The 23124-nt window shown below is 40.9% G+C and overlaps 1 long non-coding RNA gene across 2 annotated transcripts; it reads left to right on the forward strand.

Annotated features, from left to right (window-relative positions):
* Positions 1-322: 322 nt before the first annotated feature.
* Positions 323-9175, forward strand: LOC131812585 (uncharacterized). 2 transcript variants are annotated; one of them, XR_009346406.1, is made up of 6 exons: positions 323-1025; positions 1313-1464; positions 2297-2466; positions 2752-2824; positions 3430-3521; positions 8481-9175. It is a non-coding gene; the product is annotated as an uncharacterized LOC131812585 (long non-coding RNA). The 2 variants fall into 2 exon arrangements; XR_009346407.1 differs by lacking the exon at positions 2297-2466.
* Positions 9176-23124: the final 13949 nt, after the last annotated feature.

The raw sequence follows: 23124 nt of genomic DNA on the forward strand, positions 1-23124 counted from the left end.
TGATGAAAGATAAGGTCTCTGACTTACTGCTCCCTGTCTCAAGTGCCATCTTTAAAAGCAAGGTCACGCTCTGGGCCCTCTCCACCTTTTAAAAAGGGTGAATCTTTCAGGGCAGAGCTAAGAGGAGAGATTCTAGAGCCTAAAACTGACAGAGGACAGCCAAAATCAGTTTTATTTGGCATGTGTTTGCTTTCTTAAGCCTGAATTGTAGTCAAAACTGGACACAGCTGTCGTTTCTCAAGATTTCACTCCCAGACTGAATGTTTGGATTTCAGCTCATTGTTTAATAGTTCTAGAATTCGACTGGTCACCGTGAGGCAGGAAGGTTAGCACTCCATTAAGATGGATGGGGAAAGTTCACACCTCTCACTTTTATTTTATTTCTTTGCTTTTCTTTCCATTTGCCTGCATACTCAGCAAAGCTGAAGCCCGTTCACTACACAGTCTGTTTTTATACCCACTGGACTGAAAAGTTGATTTACTGAAGAACTCGGATTTTGCAGGAAAAGGAAAAAAATCCACAGAGAGTTTTAAAATCTGCAAAATACGACGGGATTATCAGAGGAATAAGAAATCTTAAGCTAGATCCTTTGGTTTTTAAATCAATCCCCGAAGAGGTTTTAAAGCCCATACACTTTTGGATGGTTCTTCTGGACGTCCCTATAATTATTCTTCATAGAATATCTACTAAGAGGGAGAGCTAAGACCACCATTTATGTAAACTAGGAAGCCAGTGCATTTTTGTTCAGTTAGCTTTAATGAATATTGATTGGAAAACATGGAAGGAAATTAACCTTCACTGAGTGCCTACTACGTGAAAGCATCATGCTAGGTATCAGGGGAGACCACGAAGGGTTAACACCTAGTTCAGTCTGGTCCCTTTGCTGTGGTGAAGAAAAAACATACACGATTTTCTCTAATGCGTCAGACTCTGAGAAGTATTATGGTATGGATTCCTGTAAGAGACCCATGGAGAAAAGGACAAGTTCATTGTGAACTGAAACATTTAGAAAAGCTTCTGAAAGGTGAGATTCAAAGGGAATTTGGCAGTTTTGTGGGAACAAGGTTAGCTGGGTGGGGGAGATCTTTTAGTAAAGGGATTAAGGTAAACCAGCATAGGCGATAACGACAGCTGAGAGCTCCAGTCAGTCTCCTGGATTGACTACAGCAGAGATAGGCTTAATGTCCTTCAACTCCATCCCCCCTTCCTCAACATACAGATCGTCTACATTCCCCAGCCTCCCTGTGGTTACATGAGATCATGGGACCGTCTTTCTGATTGTAGGCCGTATTTTTCTAACTTGTTGGTTAGCTGAATTCATAGATTCCAACAAAGACCTCTGAAGAAGGCTTGGCATATGGGGTTCTATACAATGGAAGCACCCAGGCTGCTGGAATCATCAGACAGAAGAAGGCTGCCCTCCTGATGCCTAATGATGCCATGAAAGGAACAAGAATTATTCTGTAAGCCACTGCAATTTGCGAGCTAGCTTTAGAGCGGAGACGGTAAGGCTGGAAGGGTGGGTGTAAAAGGCCTATGAAACTCTCTGGAAGCAAGTCATTTACAAGAATTAAGATAATAAATTAAATCAAATAGTAATAAGGTTTGAATTAATACATGCCAGCGTCAGCAAGAAGCATAGGTCATTCTTTTCAGTGCAGATCTCCATGAGTCATGATTTGGGGGGACTGGTTTTATGTTTACAACTTAATTTGGGGCCCAAAGTAAAAATGTCAGGAAAGGCGGCCTTCTTCAATAAAGGGGATACTTGGCATTTCATAGCTTATGGAAAGGAGAAAAGAACTTGGTGCTCCCTAAAAGGGAGTCTAAAGCTGGCTAGCTTGGGACTATTTTAAAAATACATTTTATTGCTTTTTTGATTATGAGAGTAATATATATTCCTTGTAGAAAAATTGAAAATATAAAAGTGTCAATGGAATAAAATAATAACCATTTGTAATCTCACCACGTTCTGGTGTGTTCCATGCCAGTCCTCTTTCTCTCTACCTCTCTACATGCAGCATATGTAACTTACATATAAATCGTTGAATTACACTATTTGTGCTATGTATAATATGTGAGCTGTTTTTGCCATTAAAATTCTTCATAAACTTCCTCTAAATTGTGCTGTAATTTTTTCATTATATGAATATAACAATTTTTGGCATGTCCCATAAAGTTGGACACGATTTTTCCAGGGTGTTTTCTTTTCCTTTCCTTATTTTAACAAAAACAGATCTCATTATTCATAAATATTTGCCTGTTATTATTGATTAGCCTTGATTATTTTTTTAGGTAAGATTCCTAATAGTAGAATTTGACTATGAAGTCAAAGAGTTTGAAAATCTGTAAAAGACACGAGTGAGTACAGGAAACCAGCTTCCTTGAAAGGTTGCAGAAGTTTGTTTTCCGGCTAACAGAACAGGAGATGACCTGTCTTACCACACTCTCATCTGCATTGAACGGTATCATTAAAAAAAAAAAAATTATCTACTACTTTTTATGGTTTTCTTCACGGTCCAAAGACACAAGGGTAATAAATCCATGCTGTATCTGCTAACTAATTTTCAGTTGCCAAAGAGGCTGTCTTCTGCTAACATGGGTATAAATGTTTCATTTTGAGGCACCCCAGGTGTCCCCTGATCATAGTATATAATAAGCTGGTTGCATTTAGTAGAGGTTGGACTAAACTATGATGACAAACCATCTTAAAATCTCAGTCTTTTAATAGACTTCTATTTCTTCCTCAGTCTCCTTGTACTACAGGTCAATTGTTGGCTCTTTGCCCACCCATGAGTGCTCTAACCTTGAGAAGGGAATATGGTACGTCATGTTTTTGCTCCTGAAGTTTTTACCTGGAAGGGACTATGTCACTTTTTATAACTCTGTGGCCAAAGGAAGCCATAGGACCTCCCTGATCACAAGGGTGTGGGAAAGGACGATGCCACTCTGTGCCCAGGAGCAGACCAGGAAATAGTCACTTGACCGCACTAATGACCAGCACACCTGATCGACCTTGAGCCTTGGAGGAAGGGGCTGCCTCCATAGCTAACTTCCTAGAGTGATTTCTGAAAGTGTTCCTTAGTGCTCTTTTCCCTTCTGAGCTTTGAAGACAAGGGTCAGCAAACTGCGGCCTATGGCAATAAATGCACCCTGCTCTCTGCTTTTGTCTGGCTTATGAGTTAAGAATGTTTACATTTTGAACAGGTTGGAAAAACTCTAAAGGAAAATAATGTTGTATAACAAATAAAAAATGATCTGACATGCGTGTGTTCATAAATAAAGTTTTACTAGGACAAAGCCATTGTTACTTGTGTAATGTTGCCTGACGGCTTTTGTGTTATAAGTGATTATTTCCTAGATGTTTCAAATTCAGCTTATTGGATTCAAAACAAAAAAGTTTTTTTTTTTTTTTTAAATCTTGTCAGGGTGCATGTGCGTAGCTACTGTGGCTGTGGTGGAGCCGTGGATGGAAAGAAGGATGAGACCCAACAGCCAGATGTGACAAAGGCCATTGGAGGTACCTGGAGGCTGCCTAAATTAGCTTGTCTGCTAGACTACACCAGTTTCTCACTGGGGTCTTTCACCTCCCTGAGGATTTGTTATCTCAATCTGCTCAGGGTTTCAGAATAGACCTGGATGCAAACAGTAGCCCTCATTGCTTTCTGTTAACATGAAGAAATAAAATACAAAGGAAGGAAAGATGAGCTCCCCGACTGCAGGAGAAAACCCAGTTTTACCATTTCCTTCCCCAGCCTGTTGCTGCTGGAAGACGTCATTTCACTTTCAACTGTGATTTTAAAAAGATGTTTTGGATTTTTCCTCTGAGCTTTCATAAGCGTTTAAATAGAATTGGTTTTCTGGGTGATTTACCAGCTGCGCTGTGTGAAGTTTTTAGTATATGCTTGCTCCATCCATTGTCAACATACTCCTTGTGTTAGAACTGGAATTTCTGAAGTAACATGTTGGTCCAGTGATGGAATGCCACTTCTCTTCGTTTAGTGTCCAAGCAGTAATGCACCAGTTAGTAATGCTAGGAACGAGATGGGAGGCTTGGGCGTACATATTCCAGCTGAGGTCGAGATCTATTCTTTTTAAAATGTCAAAATGACATTTCTAATACCCATGTATATAGATTCTATTTATTCGTGCACTTAAATGAACTCCTTTCTAATCCAGCTTCCACGACCGCCAAAGACTTGCTCTGAAAGGCATTTTCTTCCAAACTAGCCATCACACATCTACCTCTCTTTGAGGGGATACTCACAGCTTGGTGCCATTGTCAAAAGTATAGGAGGTTAGTTTTATCTAATGTCAGAGGGTAAGTTGCACCTGAGTTGGCAACAGACACCTGTGATAGCTGCTTTCCCTTTCTTCTCTTGAGGTGGGTTCTTATTTCATTCTCTTCCTTTTTGCATTTGGCCAGTTTTCTTCTAAAAGCCCAATAAAAGTATTGAGCACTCTATGGCTTTCAGATGGAGATCACTGTTAGAATATTGTTTGCGTGTAGAACTCTAATTACACGGTGTGTCTGGACACATCTCACTAAGGATTTACTGGCTGTGATTTCCAATCTAAGAACACATGATTTGAGGAGTGTACTCATGAGGACGGTGGGGCAGAACTGTTGAAAGTTAGGTCACCCAGGAAAATCTAGGACATATCGTTGTTCTGCCCATGGAGTACCGGCCCGGCCATGTAGAACACAGGAGATGATTTGGGGCTGAAAAGAAACTGATATTGTGATAATAACAATAATGTGTTATGGTCATAGGGTAGTGTCACTTACATGACCTCATTTAATACTCTCAATTTTCCTCTGAAACAGGGAGGCAAGTGTTATTACCCAGATTTCATAAATAAGAAAATTGACTCAAAGTGACTGCATGACTCACCTAAGCAATTCATACTGGGTTGACATAAGATCTAGTTCTTTGCTCCGGGCTAATTGCATTCTTTTGTGATGTTATTTCCTCAAGACTGGTAGTATAAGGCACTGGCCACAGGATATCCTCTGATGTAGGACAGTAGGTGGGTTTATTTTTTTAAAAGAAATCCTTAATTCAGATTAAGGCTTGAATCTTTGAGTTGGGTTCTGTTTGATCCAATCTTTATTGCACAGCTATACTGGACACTTGCCGAACTCAGGACTAGCTCCTTTCTCTAGCTTTGGCCCAATTTTTATTTCATCTAAAGTAAGATATTTCTAGATGTCAAGAAACCTAAAAACCAATCAAGTCATTATTATGGTGCCCATTTATTTTTGCCTCAAAACTTTATTATACATTATTTATTCCTTACCACATAGTTTTCAGTTCTCTATGCAATTTTAATCATATATATATATATATATATAAATATGGGTATCCCAACTCCAGAGGTGGGGATACCGAGAGGCTTGGACATCTGTCAAAGGAGAGAAGTATTCTGGATTTTTTCCTAATCTTTTTTTGGGGAGGGCAGAACTGATTGGTAGCAAAGATATCTAAACATAAGTCTATATTTCATTTGTGGAGGATTCATGGTTGGGATTCTTTCTGTTCTTTAGCAGCAAGGTAAACAGCAAGTCAGGACAACTTTTGGAAAAGATTAATCCTTTGAACTTGGAAAGCATTGTATATTCCATATATTATAGTAAAATAAAATAAAAATCCTGAGAAAGGTGCTCTAGATCTAGAATTATCTTACATTAGAGTAATATTTAACAATTTTTTTTTAAAATTACCTGTTTTTCACAAGGAGAAGGAAAAAAGTTAAATTTAGAATGAGGAGAATTACCATGGAGCTTTTGACTAAAGACTTTCTAAAACAACTTTATAAATGATGGCTTGGTGGTGGTATCAGGTAACCAAGGTCAAAAAAGAAAATACGGTGTTGGGTAACCAGGTTCAAAAAGAAAACAAATGTCACATTGGTCCATTTTAGAAAGAAATTAAGATTTTCCCCCCTCAATGAAAAATTCTCTTTTTGTTCAGTCCTAAGGAACAGTTTCACGTCATTCTGACAAACAGATTTAATTTCTGAGTTTCACAAACTTACTTTTTCCATTTGCTCACCCAAGAAAGGTTGAAAAATAATGCCAAATTTACTTTTATAAAAAACTTAATACAGATACACAATCATGACCATTTATGAAAGCAATTTCATTTAAGCCTTATTCTTTGGTGGGAACGAGAGCTCAAAAGAAAACCCAAGGATAGGGGGAGGGGCAAGTAGGCCCGTGTGACTCGTGAGTCCAAAACTCACCCCCATCCCTGCCCATCTCCCAGCCTTATCAACCTTGGTTTTACTATGGAAGCCCCGGCCCATCAGGGAAAAATTTGTACCTTCTATTTTACAAATATATTAGAATTCTGTTCCTATAATCCATATGTTAGATTTCCACGGAGAGGGTGGTGGGAATGGAAAGGCATTTCAGGTGGAGAAAATAACAGAAGCAGAGACCTAGAGATGGAATGAGAGGTAGAGTGAGAAATTGGACTGCAAAGTCATGATGGGTCCAGATCTTGGGTCCTAAATGGCAGCCCTTAGGGAACTGTGCTTTGCTCTATAAACAGCAGGATGCTATTTTTGTGTGCTTTCAAGGCAAGTGAGACCAAAGACCGTGGAGTCAGGTGCAGGCAGTGTTGATGTTGCAGTTAAGATGTTGAACCAGGAGATCTCAATGTCAAGGACCTTGAGAAATTAACGGGGCTCCTGATGCCCACTCCGCCATTGCCCTCTAGCTGCAGGCATGACAGACTCAAGTAAGGCTGGGTCTTGCTTTCTAGGACTTTGAAAGCAGAGATACATAATGGAGGCGAGATGGTCACATGTTAATGACAGAATGTTTTTCCAAAAGCCCCGTAGGTAATTCTGTAGTTCCAAAAACTAATTCCATAATTTCAAAAACAAATTTTATGAGCATGCTGGGAGGATTCATTTCTCAGGGGCAGATTTACGTGAACCCAAAACACAGACTGGGAGAGAGCTTACTATCTACATTTTTCCTCTATTCAATTCTCTCTCAAGTGAGATCTTTGGGGAAATCATACTGCATTCAGAATGTTGCTTAGTGAGCATAAAGTCTGAGTAAGTTCTTAAGAATTAGATACTATTCAATTTACCTAATTATTACCTAAAATTAAAATGCTGACTCAGGAAAACTGGAGACGCCGAGCTCTTGAGATCCCTCGTCAATGGAAACAGATACCTGATGTCAGAGACTCAGATTTCTTGTTCTCGCAACAGTGTTTGGATGAACCCTGCCAACATTTGTCTTCCAGGCTCTCCGTGTTTCTGTTGCCTCTGATCCTTTCTCCCTCAACCTCAAATTCTTTCTTTTGATAAATTAATAACAAAAGGCCAGGCCCAGTTATCAGCCTTACTATTTCTAGAAATCTATCTTTCAGAAATAATTACGCCAATCAGTGAAAATATACATACAAGGATGTTAATTGCAGCCTTGTTTATAATCCCCCAAATTATCAATGAGCTCAGTTGTGGGACTGGTTCAATAAAAATGGTATATTTATTTAGGCACACTAAGCAACTGTCATAAAGAGCACATGGAACAGTGCATACTGGCCAAGATAAACCTTTATTTTTTATTTAATTATATATAATTATATGTATATATTTATATAATAGATAATAGATAAATAAAATTATATAATTTTATATAATTATAAAAGTAAGTGGTATACCAATAGGTATAGAAGATCCCACCATTGTGCAAAAGAAGTGCACATACATGTGGCTGTTTGTGATGATGTAAACATCTATTGTACATGTTCACGTATATTCTTATAGATCAGATAGAAGCACAAGAAAAACCTAGGAAAGGGATGCCCTCAAATGCTACAGTGGCTAACCCTGGGAGAGGGTGGGATTGTGTGTCAGAGATGATCTAAGACTTTCACCTATGTGCGCATACACACCTACACACACACACAGTGGGATCGTGGGTACAATTTACTTTGGATTTTATTTTTCCCCTAAGAACCTCTTTCTCTCCTCTTCTTGCCTACCAGTGTCCCCAAACCTTACGGTTTTAAGAAAATCACTATGTGATAGGATACACTACTATTAGGACATATTATATGATAAGTTATTCTAGGATAGATTGCTATCCACGTTGCTTATCAACGAAGTAAAAACTGAGTGTCTGCGCTTCTAGGAAACGGAGATTGCTTCCAACTGCATCGGAGTGGGAGCTGAGAGACAGGGAAGAGGTGGAAATATTTTCTATTTCCCACAACTACCGAGATCATAAGCCTTGCTTTCGCAAAACCAGCAACCCACTTTTAAGTAGTGTGTCACGCTGCTCCCCTTAGGTCATCAAACTGCCCGTGGATTCCAGGACTTGAGGCACCCACACTCCACCTCTTGCGTTCAAACCCACCACGGTTGTAGCCCCCCCCCCCCCACCGCGGTTGTTTTATATGAGACTCTGAGTTTCCAATTTTTGGTTCACAAAGCATGTTCCCTCTGCCCCTAGGTCCAGGCACAGCACGTTGCATGGAACATTACTTGATCAACAGTTGCTACTTCGTGGATTATCACTTACGTTGAAAAAAAAAAATAACACTACTTGGCGATATCTTTGAATTCAAGCCTCTTATCTTTCCTCTTTCGAAGGACAAGATGATTGCTTGCAGCTTCCTCAAGCCCTCTAATCAAGCACAGGAAACGACCAGAATGCAATGAACTGCCACGGAAGATTCCTTTTCTTGCCCACGTTACCGAAGAGCACTTACAGAGCGTTTCATGAAAGGAATGCAGAATACGCCGAAGCAAGGGTGGGCAGAGAGTTAAAGCCCAAGCCCGCAAGACTGAATGACCTCCGTGGGCAACCCTTGCGCCCAGTCGCAAGCAAATGGGACCAGGAACGCTTTCCTCTCACACTCGCTGGGAGGCACCCCCACCCACCACCTCCTGCCGTCCATCTCCTCCTTCCCTGATTTGTGTCTGTTTTTGTTAAACAGTGGATCTTGCTATGCTTTTCAGAAAGCTGACAAGAAGCAAGCTGAAAATTAAAAATGGGTGCCGAGAGGCTTTACGGGAGTCTAAATAAACAGCTCGACAGGAAAGACGTGTGGCAGGCTAAGGTTTCAGGCTAGTGGTCGGAGAGAGTTAAAAGACATCCGTATAACAGAAGGCTGTGTTTGTTTTCCCTGTCCCTGCTCTAGCAAATTTATTGGGTTATCTATCTTATTTTGACACTTGGGTGTTTAAGGTTTCTGTTCTAGGTGTCTAAAGACATAAAAAAAATTATTGTACCGCTTACATTCCTGGCAGAGGCTTTGGCATGTGCTAGCTGAAAAGTTCCTATCTGCCAGTAATTTTTAGAAAAAAGCCTTGTAGAATTGGGTTTTCGCAGAGGCTCCAAGAATCCTCTGCAGAAAACGCCGAGAACAAAGGGGTTCTTATTTTATTTCTGACTCTATCATCCGAATGTTCAGTGATGTGCTGTCACCCAGCTATGTTCTTCTCATTGTTCTGCTTTCGCTCACCGTGTAACATACAAGGAGCACTTCTGGTGTCCTGTGGAAGGAGAGGATTTTCCATCAGTGGAGCTTGCAATCAGCACAGATTGCCAAGATACCATCTGATTTGCTTTTCGGGTTAAAAATGCGTGGCAGTGTTGGGTGGACACTAGGTGTTTTGAAAAAGCAACATCAAAATATGACAGTCATATGTGTGGAGAATATTGACGTTTTGATGACTGATGTATGAAACCAGCCATAAGGAACGTTGCTATATTCTCAGAATACAAATTTCAAAATAGTTTTACTTATAAATGTTTCGTTCCTCATGGATAGTGAGGCTACCCTTACTCATTAAGGGGAGGTAGGGAATATATTATCTTTTTTTTTTTTTTAAAAAAGGATTTTATTTATCTGCTTGACAGACAGAGATCACAAGTAGGCAGAGAGGCAGGCAGAGAGAGAGGAGCAAGCCAGCCCCCGCTGAGCAGAGAGTCTGAAGTGGGGCTTGATCCCAGGACCCCGGGATCATGACCTGAGCTGAAGGCAGAGGCTTTAACCCACTGAGCCACCCAGGGGCCCTAGGAGGTAGGGAATTTAAGGGATTCTCTGGCATAAACATATTTCCATTCATTCATTCTTCAAATGGCATTCAGTGACTACTCCTGATTTAATAGTGTAATTGTTAGCAAGCGTGGGGAAAAGTATAAAGCACAGTCTGCAGTTGTGATAGAAATTCTGTTTCTTCTCTCATTACCTTTTGTAGGAGATAATCTGCTCGGCATAATCTGGTCAAATTTTCATGACAACTCTTTTAGTTCACAGCTTATGGCTCCCCCAAGGCAGGTTGCTTTGCAGGAGCTGAGGCAATCTGAGCGCCTTGTCATTTCCTTCTTTGTCAGTCTTCCTTCTTTTGGTTCTCCATGGGGCCTAAGATTGGGACTTGGCAGCTTGCACCTTCAGTGTCTTCTCCTTAGAATGTTCTTGGCAAAGGGCGCCTGGGTGGCTCAGTGGGTTAAGCTGTTGCCTTCGGCTCAGGTCATGATCTCAGGGTCCTGGAATTGAGTCCTGCATGGGGCTCTCTGCTCAGCAGGGACCTGCTTCCTCCCACTCTCTCTGCCTCCCTCTTTGTCTACTTGTGATCTCTCTCTGTCAAATAAATAAATAAAATCTTAAAAAAAAAAAAAAAAAAAAGAATGTTCTTGGCAAAGTCTTATCACCGAGGCCACTGGACAAATGCTTTTCTTATCTTGACTTCCTTCTCTGGTTTTCAGCGTGAACATTTGCATGTCCCTCCTCACCTCATAGTTTGTGAAAGCTTCAGTTCTGTGCAAAGGGCAAGGATTTTTGGAATCAGCATACCTGAATTTGAAGACAGACAGTGTCACTTCGTTGGGGGGTGACTCTGAGCTTTGATTTATCATCAGTAAATATGTGGATAATCTTGTCTATTTCACAGGGTTACGAACCTGACACTTGATCACGTACTTGACTGAAGCTTGGCTCCTGGTTCTAATGAGTGGTTAAAAAAATGCCTACTCTTTCCTTCTTTAAGTCCTATGGAGAAATGAGGCCTTTGAGAGAGTCAAAGAAAATATTGGTGTCATAGAGACTTTATAGTTCATTGCTTTCCTGTTCATTTCACACAAATGTGCTATAAATTAATTTCTTTTAAAAAGAAAGGAAAATTTATGCCTCCTCTTGTGATGGGATGTACCCTAGCATTCCCAGTTGTATTGAGCACATACTATATCCAAGTCCCAGAACAGGTTCTGAGAGGGATATAAATACATAGCCTAAAGCACATTTTCTTGTACCTTTAAAACAACTTGAACTAAAATCTGTATAGTAAAAGGTTGAATAGTAATCAAAAGAAGTATTCCATGGATATTACTAAGAAGCAAGCAATTATTCATTGACTGAGTTATTATTATTATTTTTTTTGCCTGTGGAGCTCCTCATAGAGACTTCGATATCTTAATACACACTGAGAATCTTTAAGACATGAATAGTGAGCAAAGCTTTCTAGACTTCCATAGTCATGGAATTCTTTAATTTATTTTAATTTTGTCTTTATGACAATCTTAGGTATAGAAAAATAGATTGGGGTCATGGAAGGTGAATGCTAAAGTGAAGAATCAGAACTATTCCCTAAAAGCACTGGCATTTCTAGAAAGGAAAGTCATGATTCAAGTATTTCATGTTTTAGAAAGGGTGGGTCATTGGTGTGAATCAAGAGAATGTGTTTTTCCAAGTAGAATGAATAGGATCAAACTAGACTGCAGTTAATAAGAAGATTTGAGACTGTGATTTAGAGTCAGCAGGTAGTAGAATGCTCTTAACTGTGATTTTTTGGAAGTGAGAATGTGAGACCTAGCCAAGACAGCTGTGGCTCAAGAAGGTTTTATTCAGGACCGGAAAGATGAGGGCGTCTTAGATGATCATGAGGAAAACCACAACAGAGAGAGGACCGTGAATGGTCCTAGAGGGAGAAAGGAGAACTGTGGGATCAAGCCCCTGGAAACAGTGGAAGGGAATAAGGAAGAGAACATAGATGGGGAAGGAACCAAGACTTGTATGTAGCATAAAAGTGTGTAGTGTAAAGCACAGTCTGCACTTGTAATAGAAATTCTGTTTCTTCTCTCATCACCTTTTGTAGGAGACAATCTGCTAGGCATAGTCTGGTCAAATTTTCATGACAACTCTTTTAGTTCACAGAAGACAGAAAGGAATGCAACTCTGATTTCATAATGCAGTCTTCTATGTGTACAAGCTAGATCCAGCAAATACTGTCTTTCTTCTTCATTGTCGTAGTTACATGTCATAGAAATGATGATCTGAAATGTGCAGACATGGGAACTTGCTCAAGGTCACATAGCTACTAAAAGGTAGAACAGAAAAGTCACAAAATTCCAAATGATAATCTTGAGCAGATACTTCCTGCTTGAACATGGGTGATCCAGTAGGTAAGAAACACTTTGACATGGCCAGAGTTGGGGCTGCCTTCTGGGGGGACGGGATGGGGATAGGCAAATTAGATCCAAGCCTCACCCCCAAGCCAGCCTCAGGGCCAGTCTGGAAGATCCTTGAGCCTACAGCTTTATGTTGTCATGCTAGAACTTGCTGGGTTCCTCAGGTAAGGATGGAGGAAATTGATCTGTCTTCTTCCATGACAGTATATATTTGTATATGTGTGTATGTGCATATGTGTTTGTGTATTTAGGTACCTATAAATGTGCAAACATAGATATCTTCACGTATATATCTTTGTAGAGCAAGACACAAGCTTCCCAGTGAATGATATCCTTATCTCTTTCAGACAGGTACATAGCCCTTTGGTTAAGGGGAGAATTCCTTTGGGATCAAATCGTAGCCAATGAGGTTTATCCGAGGTGCGATTATTGCTAATTGAAAAAAAGTAGTTCTTTCAACATTATCTCTTACAGATCTGGATACTGGGCCCTCAGCTTGTGTTTACAGTTGATGTTCTCCTGGCAATTCTCTTAAATTGGTCAGGGCCCAGTGACTTCCGGTGGTTGACTTTTCTTCACCTTTCTGTGTCTTTTTCACATCTTCCATCTTACCTGGAAGATTCTGCTCTAGTTCACCGCATTCTTTGGGTTACAATCTCCCAGTTTGTATCCCTGGAAGCCTCTTGGCATGAGGGGATGTGTGTATCTCCTCCATTTTCAGAGAGCAAAGGGCAGCTGAGATACTAACTTAGCGTCTCCCTCTCTCTTTCTCCAATTCCATGAAGCCACCACCTACACCACTGCTAGGTGACTCCATGTTGGATCATGTCTTCTTCTTAAAGATTGTAGTACATGGCATAAACTTGGTGAGTTAGGATTTCTTCTTTGCTACCTTCCTCCCCAATTTAAGGCTTCTCATTTCTAACTGGGCCCTACACAAACTAGTTAAACCCTGGGGAACTCTGTATCTTCACATCTCTACTCTCCTTCCTTTTATTCTCTTTGATGTCCCCTTCCCTTACAGAAGGACTGCTATCCCTTTTTCTTATTGAGCCAGGATTTTCCTCAATTTTCACTTCTTTCTCGCTTATTCAAGCTACACAATTTTGCTGTAATGGCACAGAGATGTCTAGAAATACTTGCTACAAATATCATATGTAAAAACATGGGTTTATGAATGCCTAATATGTGAGGGTTGAAAATTACCAGTATTAACAAGGGAGAGTTTGCCCCACCCAAATTAATTAAACAAAACACATACTACAGCAAAAAGCAGAGGAATAGGCTTGAGAAATATAAAACAATTTCCACATTTAGGGAGTCATAATCTTGCAGGGAAGGTAAGATTATTTAGACAATGGAAACATGAAAGGATATAAGGCAGTAAGGGGTCCATGAGAAAACAGCTGTGGGTATTGGCAGGTGAGAGCAGTCATATCTGGCTGAGACCACCAACAAGGACATCTAGAAGGATATGGCTTTGGAGGGGAGCCTGAAAGGACTGGGTATGGGCGTGTACATCATAATTGGCAACAGTTATTACAAGACTTCCCTCCAAGTCCTGTAGAATAGGTCCAGAAAGAGAAGACATTCTACCGATGGCTAGCGTGGGGGATGTGGCCATTACTCTTTGGGTACAGAAGCACTGTAAAGGCATCAGTGCGTGAAGGTCGCCTGATATGGCTGACCTCAGAGCACAAGCTAAGCGAGGAGGCCAAATGCAACCAAAAACTTGCCAATGGACTGTGGAGGCCGGGAGGAACAGGAGAGAAATGGCCGTAGCCAAAATGAGGAAACGGGAGAAGGGGAAGGTTGTAGATAGACACAGGGACTTCCACCACCTTGGAGACAGAACATTACCACAGGATGGCTCAGGCGAAGCTTGGTACAGTGAGTACCTAATACGGAAGGAGATAGAAGAAGGTACAGAGCACAAGGTAAATTCTGAGGTCAGGGCTTCAGATGGTTAGTTGACTGAGTGCTGGGAATAAGGGGCTGGTATTTTTCACTTCGGCCAGCCAATTGGAACTGCACCCGATGGCTATAAATACGCTGCCCTGTGTTTTCCGCTGCCCCTTGGTCTTTATAAAGGAATAGAAAGGTCACCGATGGAAGATGCTAAACCCAAGCCACATCCAGCTGTGCCCAGCTGTGAATTCACCCATGCAGGAGGCGCCGCAGCTACCCATGTCACTCGATTGGCGTGTTTCAGCTTTGACTCAAACATTTTTGTTTGTTTTCAACGCCCACAGAAGCGGGGTTTGAAAGAAATGTATTCCGTTCTCCTTGCCTGCAGTTCTGGAGAGGAAGGAAAAAAAAAAAAAAAAAAAAAGACAAAAACTCAGGAACACCTGAGTCAGCTCCAGTAGCTGGAAATGTAGCAGTTTAACACCAAATAAAGGCCTGTCCAATGGCTGGTGAATCAAATTAAATTCTGAACAAACAACTCTCTAGCCACATCTCAGTCAATTTTAGAATCAATGCAGGTGATTTATGGTTCCTTAGGGTTGTATTCTCTTTCCTGTGTGCTGGGATTTCCACATGTAGCTACAGCTTACAGCTAATGAACAGCACACATCAGTCCCAGGGCACCTGGATGGGAACGCATCACTTACTCTCATTCAGCGGCGTGGGCTCTTTCCATGCAAAAGGGGCTCCTTAGCTGGGTCAGGAGCCTGAGTCCGCGGGTTAGATGCCGTTAGTGCAAAGTGGTGATATTTTCCAGGCTTTTTCTCCCAGAAGCACCAGTGCTTTTTAATTTAATGGCTCTCTGGTGTGTGAGAATCCTTTGGGACAAATTTCCTTCTCCAGCCTCAGCCCATGGAGTAGAACAGAAGCTGGGTAGCAACAGAGGAGAGCGTTTGTCTTTCTTTGTTACTATTTGAGGAAAATGAATCTTGAGTCTTTGTTTTCAAGGGGGTGAAATAATACCTTTGTGTTTATCCAGAGCCTGCCACATAACAAGAGCTCCGTTGATATTTGTGGGACAAATGACAGGTAGAAGCCCACATACAGTGTTCGTCTCTCCTAACAAGCATTTGGTAATTCTCGGAAGATTATCCTCTAACTGCATGTGAGACAGAAGAGATTCTGGGAAAGCGGATGGTTTTTGAATGCTTGACTATGTGCCAGGCCCTGTTTCTCACTCCTTCATTTCACTCATTGCTCACAGTAATCTTTTTAGGTTAGCACTCTTGTCATGCCCATTTTACAGATGAGGAAGCTGAGCCCTAGAGGGACTAAAATGATTTGCCTGAGGTCACACAGTGAGTGCTGCGGCTGGCCTGTCAGTTGGCCTCTGGAGATCCTACAGTTTTGTTTTGTTTTGTTTGTTTTTTTGTGTGTGTTTTTGTTTTGTTTTGTTTTTATAGAACATTTTACTAAACACACAGCACCTTCTGGCAAAAAAGACAAGATACAGGAAAAGTTGGTGGAATAAAGCAGTTGGTTGCTGCTATAGAAACAAACATTTTTGTTTGTTTTCATCCTGGAAAAGGATGAAAAGTAAGCGTGATTTGCTGATTCTGTTTTATTGCCCTCACAACTAGACCCACAGCCGGCATTAGCTCCAAAATAAAAGGAAACCAGGCTGGGAATGAAATAAAACCATACACAACCAATATCCCCACCTGCTGAGTGTCACTTAGCTACACCCAATGAAAAGTCACCTCCCCCCAGTGGTGAATTGCTCGTGTTCACTCGTTAAATACATAACTTCATTTCTCCTTTTCTTTTTTTAAAAAAGATTTTATTTATTTGAGAGAGAAAGAGAGAGAGAGAGAGAGAGAGTTGGGGGAGGAGCAAAGGGAGAGGGACAAGCAGACTCTGAACCCAGCACAGAGCCCAACGCAGGGCCCAATCCCACAGCCCCAAGATCATGACCTGAGCCCAAACCATGAGCGGACTGCTTAACTGACCGAGCCGCCCAGCCACCCCTTCTCTTTTCTTTCTTGGAGGTGGTTTACGAATTCAACTGAGGCCCTCCATCTCACCACGAAGGAGCAGGGAACTCTCGCAGGCCTCTTCCATTGGCATGGTAGAGTTTTTCCCCCAAAGCAGGGAAAAAACTAGCTTTACTTCAAAATGACAAGCAAAACAAAGACACAATATTTGCAGCCTCTTGAGTTCTCAGCTTTCCTAGCACTTAGCAAGGCAGACAGGAATTCACAGTTGGTTTCGGACCAAAGAAAGCGGAGGGTGACTATGAGACAGGGAGAAGTGGTGGGGGGAGGGGGGAGGAACAGCTTTCTAGGCTGTTCTTGAGGCATATCTTATCATTTTGAAGACAGACGCTGAAAAAAGAAGAAAAGCAAGGCAGAGCCTGTGAATTGGCGTAGTGGGTGGGGCCCTCCCCTGGGAAGGGAACCGCTTTGCACATGCGCAGGGGAGAAGGATTCTAGCTGAGACAGAGATGCTACCTCATGTCCGCGGGAGGTAAGTTAGCCTTCCAGAGCAATAGAATAATGAGAACCCTGAAAAAGTAATTTTCTAAATGAAACCGTAGTTCCCTGCGAAAATACAGCCCCTACACGAGGAAGGAAATTAAACATCTTTCCATTAGCTTTTGGGATTCAGGGTTTCATTTGCTTCCTCAAAACAAACAAACAAACAAACAAAAATACCACGCGGTGGAATCCAACTAATAGCGCTTGCATTCTCTAATAGTCTGTCTTTCTCTAAAAGAGACTGAGTTCCATACAAAATTGAGTTGACGTTCCCACTGAAATTGAACTTAGCACAAGTAGTCGACAAACAAAATAACAGGCAAAACATTTGGAATCTGTTTTCCAACCCAAACTACAATTTCAGGATCCAGATTTCATAAGGGAAAGGGAGCTGCCCACTTGGAAATTTGATTTAAAAATTAGTTTCTAGAAAAGTATTAAGTAGGCCCCAATACCTCCTGGGAAAACAAGAGGCTTTTAAAAATCTTAAACTGCATTGTAGAAATTTTTATGAATGAGCAACACATGGATTAAATTACTCATATTTGAAAAAAAAATCCAATGACAAAGCATACTTGGCAGTTTAATTGCGCCTGAGTTCTTTGGAAAACAGTCGGGCGATACCTTCGAAATCCCTAGCGGAGCCTAGTGTACAGGACCATCTTTAAAAAATGAAATCGAGCCATTCACAGAAAAAGGGCTGTTTCTCCATTTGGGTGTAGAGAGCTCAAGATAAAAAGGTAGCTAAGCTGATTTTCATTAGTTCTGAGGGATTTCACAGAGGAGGAGGCCCATGGCAGTGATGATCATATACATAACCTTGGGGAAACCCAGGGCAGAAACCAGTGGAGGCAATGTTGATTTTCCTCTTAGTACCAGTTTGGCAGATAGGTTTAAACTAGACTGTTCACTCTGTTCCCTAATTTTGCAACACAGTCATTGTCAATGTTGAATGAGACTGGTTTTCTGAAAAAATTATCTGTGGTCAATTTATTGTATACATTATGATTCCTGTGGCTATCTTTCATTCCATACGCGAAGTTGTGGGGAAACCTCTTTAACTCTGTTTAAAAATCTTGCTGCAGTTTAAAAATAGTCTGCTCTAAAAATAGTCTAAACATTTATTGAGTACTGAATGAGCAAATGAATGAAGGTACCCAAAGGAAATAAGAAGGTCCCTGGTTGAATTTTATTAAGTCGAGAAAGGGAGAAAAGTCATGGGTCTTTCACTACCCTATTCTGGTGCACTGTACCAACACATTGGATGTCAAATATAGACATGAACATTTTCCAAGACTATCTTGGGCAAATCCGATAAAGGCTTAGATTTTTAAATCTTTAGGCCCTCTTTATCAATAAGGGACAGTGGCAGGACTGGATCCCAGGTCTTCTGATCTTAAGAGCCGTGCTCGCTCTTCTAGAATAAATTCCTTCGATCTCTTAAAAATCCTAGGCTCCTGGACCGGCATGAGTATTGAACTAGGATTTTAAAGTGGGGACCTATCACAGGTTTCAGTTTTCAAATTCAGCTATCCAAGCACTCTTTTAAATAACTCAGATGAAAATACCTTAAATTTTATTTTGCTTATACGCCATTTGCTCTATGCCTTATACACTTATACACCCACAATTGTATGCATTATACATCTATATACACATAATACTAAACAGGGTTGTCAACACAAAACACGCACATTATTCTTTGTGGATGGCTTAAGGGATATTCAAGGGTACTTTTGCCCACACTCCTGAGCCTTCTATGCAAATTTGGGCACTAAATCCCATGCCAGGTAAGATTCCATTTACTATGATGTCTCTGGATCAGAGAGCTTTATGTCAATTATAATAAAACACACCATTTTGGCCAGTCACGCTCCATTTGCCCAACCCCACTTCTTGCCTTTAACGTAACCGAAAAGTTCATGTTGGAAGGTGAGCAGGTGCTAAGGGAAAAGATGTGCGGATGCATTTTGAGTAAAAGTGCAGGGCAGTTGGTTCCTCCAGGGAAGTCCATCATGGCAGACTCACCTGGCCAAGAAAATGACTGTTTTAGGAGATGTTCTGTCTCCTTCCACTCCTGAATCATCACTGTGGTTCTGTATTCCTCAGAGACAGGCCATGATCAAGGTGGAGATTCTGAGGTAATTCCAGAGTGAAGACTTCCCTTCTTCTCTTGTGAGAAAACTTAATAATTGAGAAAATTGCTTTAAATTCATCCAAAGAACAATCCCAGAGAACATAATGTCAATGTTAAGTGTGGAATAATGGTTTCTGGCGCCCATGGTCACTCCTGCTGTTTCTCTGAGTAGACTTTACTTTCTTCCTGGCGTGGCCCCTCTGCTTTTTTGTTTAACTAACTCCTCATCATCCTTCAAAGCTCAGTTTAAGCACCACCTTGGGAAGCCCTCCCCAGCTGGTCTGGTGCAGACGCTTCTTCTCCAGGCTCCTGTGGTAACACCGGGCATGACTCTGTGGTAGGATTTACTTGTTCTGTAATAGCAGATTTATTTGTCCATAAAGGCCAGAAATAGACCCCTTGAGGGCAAGAATCACATCATTTCATTCTGAATGCCGAGTTCCTGGCCCAGTGTCTGGCCCATCATAGATCTTCAAAAAATGTTTATTGAGCTGTGAATAAATGCGAGGTTCACATCGTTCTGCTGAATCCCCAACCCCGATTATCCATGGAAACCCAGAAGCATTGCTCTTTGCCCTTTCTCATGATGCTTCAAAATGGGTCCGGCCTTTGGAAAAAGAAAAACAATCGCATCCCCCAATGCGGCGAAATATGTGAATATAATTTGGAACTTGGAACTCAGAGTTTCAGCGGCAGGAAGACATTCGTGGGAAAACAAAAACCAACCCAATAACCGGATCACCTTAGCAAACTTGTTTGAGAACCTATTTTCTCAGCTTTGTTTGCAAGTTTATGGATTTGTACGTAATTGCAGACTTCCGTGGCTACCACTTAAGGGGAGACAGGATTGTTTATTAGGCGTCCTCCGTGTCCTAGGCACAGTGATAGATGATGTACATGCCAGCACAGTAAACACCTCTAGTGACTGGAATGTGCTGGAATTGCTTTCTTGGTCTTACAAGCAGTGCGGCCCAGAGAAAGTGAGGCAACAGTGTAATTAAGTGGCAGAGACACTTGAACAGACATCTGTTCGACTAAGGCTGTTAAAACTTAAAAGTTTAAATTACATGGAAATTGATAAAAAATAAAAGTCACAAAAGTCATTTCATTTGGTCAAATTTCTGGCAGTGGATTTATTGGGGTGTGTGAAATTCATATGTTTTTTTAAGAGCTGTGGCTGAACTACTTTCCAGAAGGATCGGAAGAATGAATTCACAGTCCACCAGCCTGCATATTTCTCGAAGGACGAATTCATGTTTTATCTCCCTAATCTCAGAAGCTAGTACAGTGCTGGGCACACAATTGCTTCTTCACGGACATCTGCCGAATGAATGACTGAAGAAATGGACCCCGCCACTAGTATTGTAGATTTCCTTTGAAATCCACATCATGTAATGCCAGGAAAGTATATAAACCTACAAACGGCAGATAGGTTTCTTATCCTCGAATGCAAGGAAAAAGATGACCCTTGCAAAGCAGACTGACTCTGTGGGGAAAGTAGCTGATCTCTGTCCTTTTGCAAGCAACACAAAACCTTCTTCCCCATTTCGGATCTAAGAATTTAGCAAATCATTTTCCAAAATATCTGAGTCAATCCCAGTCTGAGTCAATCCCAGTCTGCCTGGAGGCCCAGACTCAGTGTACTGCTGCAATTAGACACACAATCCTGCAAGTCAAAGTCATTACGGCGTAGTCCCGGGCTTTATTTGAATTGTTCAAAGGGAATCTAATAACTCTTCTGAAGATGCTCCCCTTTCTCTCTTCTCCAATTTTCTTCTGTCTTTCGCTCCTCTCATCCCCACCTGTCTCTACATCTTCATTCTCAGACTTCACCCAAAGTTCTATTTGAGTCTTTAAACCTAGGCCTCTTTTCATTTCCCTTGTTGGAGTTTCAGTGGTCTCACCTCTCCTGAAGTAGCCTCCTGGCTTTCATGACCCCAGATCCTTTCTCCTCACCTTTGGAAATTTCTTTCTTTTTCTTTTTCTCCTTCTTTCTCTTTCTTTTCCTCCCTCTTTCTCTTTCTTTTCTTTTTACCTCTCTCTTTTTTGCTTTAAAAAAAAGTGCTTAACTTCATCATATATAGTTCTTTCTTTTTCTCTTTCTTCTTCTTCTTCTTCTTTTTTTTTTTTTTTTGAGAGAGAAAGTATATGCGAGTGGGGTGGGGCAGAGAGAGAGGGAGAATCTCAAGCAGGCTCCATGCTGAGGACCCTACATGGGACTCAATCTCATGACCCTAAGATCATGAGCCTAAATCAGGAGTCGGCCGCCTGACTGAGCCACCCAAAAATTAAATATATATATGTATATATATATATTTTTTTCTTTTAAAGCTGAAATATAGGTATTGTTTAGAATCAATTTATTGACCTGAAACATTGCTTCTCAAATTACGCTACAGTTATCCTGTGGCCTCGTCAAGTTTTGCCACTTTCTCTGTAGGATGCTTTCTTAACTATCCTTCTTACTCTCCATTCCGCCAGCTCCAGCCCTCGCCCGTATCAGAGTTTTCATGAAGGCTTTGACAGAAACATGTCCATCATTACAGCCATTCTCTAATTTCTGCCCTCTGCTTTCTGCCCCTGTGTTTTCTTACTGACAGCTCCTTCTCTTCACTTCAGACACCTTCGGCTGTCAAAACAAGGAAGGTTCGAATAGAATTTACCTTATTAGGTTAAACTGAAATTCACGTTTAGATACATCTCTCAAGTATTTGTCTTTAAAACTCTCTGACACATTTGTGGAATTAAATCTCTTGAGTGGAATGAGGTTATTGTCTGTTGTTCATACCATTTTTCCCAATCATAGAACTATTCACCCTGATTCAAATTCAGTTTTACTTTTATGACCTTTAAAGAGTTAGGTGACATTATAGCTTTGGCAACTTACACAAATACGCACATACACACACATACACACACACAGATATACACATATATGTATGTGTGTGTGTGTATATATATATATATATATATATATATATATATCTCAAAGTAAGTTAAACCTTTACAGGGTTTTTGTGTGTGTGTGTGTGCTTTTAGGAAAAAAAACAATTCTCATAATTCACTGTTTTGTTATTTTTTTTATTTTTTAAGATTATTTATTTATTTGACAGAGAGAGATCACAAGTAGGCAGAGAGGCAGGCAGAGAGAGAGAGAGAGGAGGAAGCAGGCTCCCTGCTGAGCAGAGAGCCCGATGCGGGACTCGATCCCAGGACCCTGAGATCATGACCTGAGCCAAAGGCAGCGGCTTAACCCACTGAGCCACCCAGGCGCCCCACTGTTTTGTTATTTTAATTCTTCAAAATATTAAGAAAATTTGACAGTTTAGAGTAATTGGCATACTTGCTTTGTGGTTTTAATTTGCGATGTTATTAGTAGATGTATTGTTTTTTAATTAAGAAAAGTAAGAATATGATTAGTTTTGGAAACAGTGTTGCATATTTAAGAAAACCTAGGGTTTTTTTTTTTTAACCTTTAAAAATTTCTTTTATTAGATTAACAGAAATTGTGCTGGTAGGGTTTGTAAGTCTGCCCTGTGGCATTTGAAATAGTTTCAGCTCTATCAGATTTGAAATGTGAATCCGTTAGGGTTCAATCTGAAAAGCAGATCCAGTAGGAGGTGTGTGCGTGCATGTGTGTGTGTGTGTGTGTATGTGTGCGTGCGTGTGTGGTTTATCACAAGGAAAGTGGCTTGTGCAATTGTGGGGGCGGGTTGAGCAAATCCAAAGTCTGTAAGGCAGGTCATTAGGGGAGAAGATCCTGACCTGATAGGTTCTAGCTCCATCAACATGGGCCAAATCTGTCCAGACAAGGAATTTCTTTTTCTTCCTCCTATGAAAGCTTCAGCCATGTTTTTAAGGCCTTTTCACTGACAAAGTCAGGTTCACCTTTGCTTACACCGAACTGAGTAAGGGTGCTAATTATATCTGCAAAATCCTTTCACAGCAACACCTAGACTAATGTTTGGCTAATTAACTGGAAGACTATAGCATAGTCAATGGACACATCGAAAAGTATCACAAAAAATGTTAAAGATATTTTAAATTAATTTATGAATGGGTTGTACCCTTTGGTGGGGTTTTATCTACTGAATTTATCATG

The sequence above is a fragment of the Mustela lutreola genome, chromosome 12, assembly GCF_030435805.1.
Source record: "Mustela lutreola isolate mMusLut2 chromosome 12, mMusLut2.pri, whole genome shotgun sequence".
NCBI classification, from domain to species: domain Eukaryota; kingdom Metazoa; phylum Chordata; class Mammalia; order Carnivora; family Mustelidae; genus Mustela; species Mustela lutreola.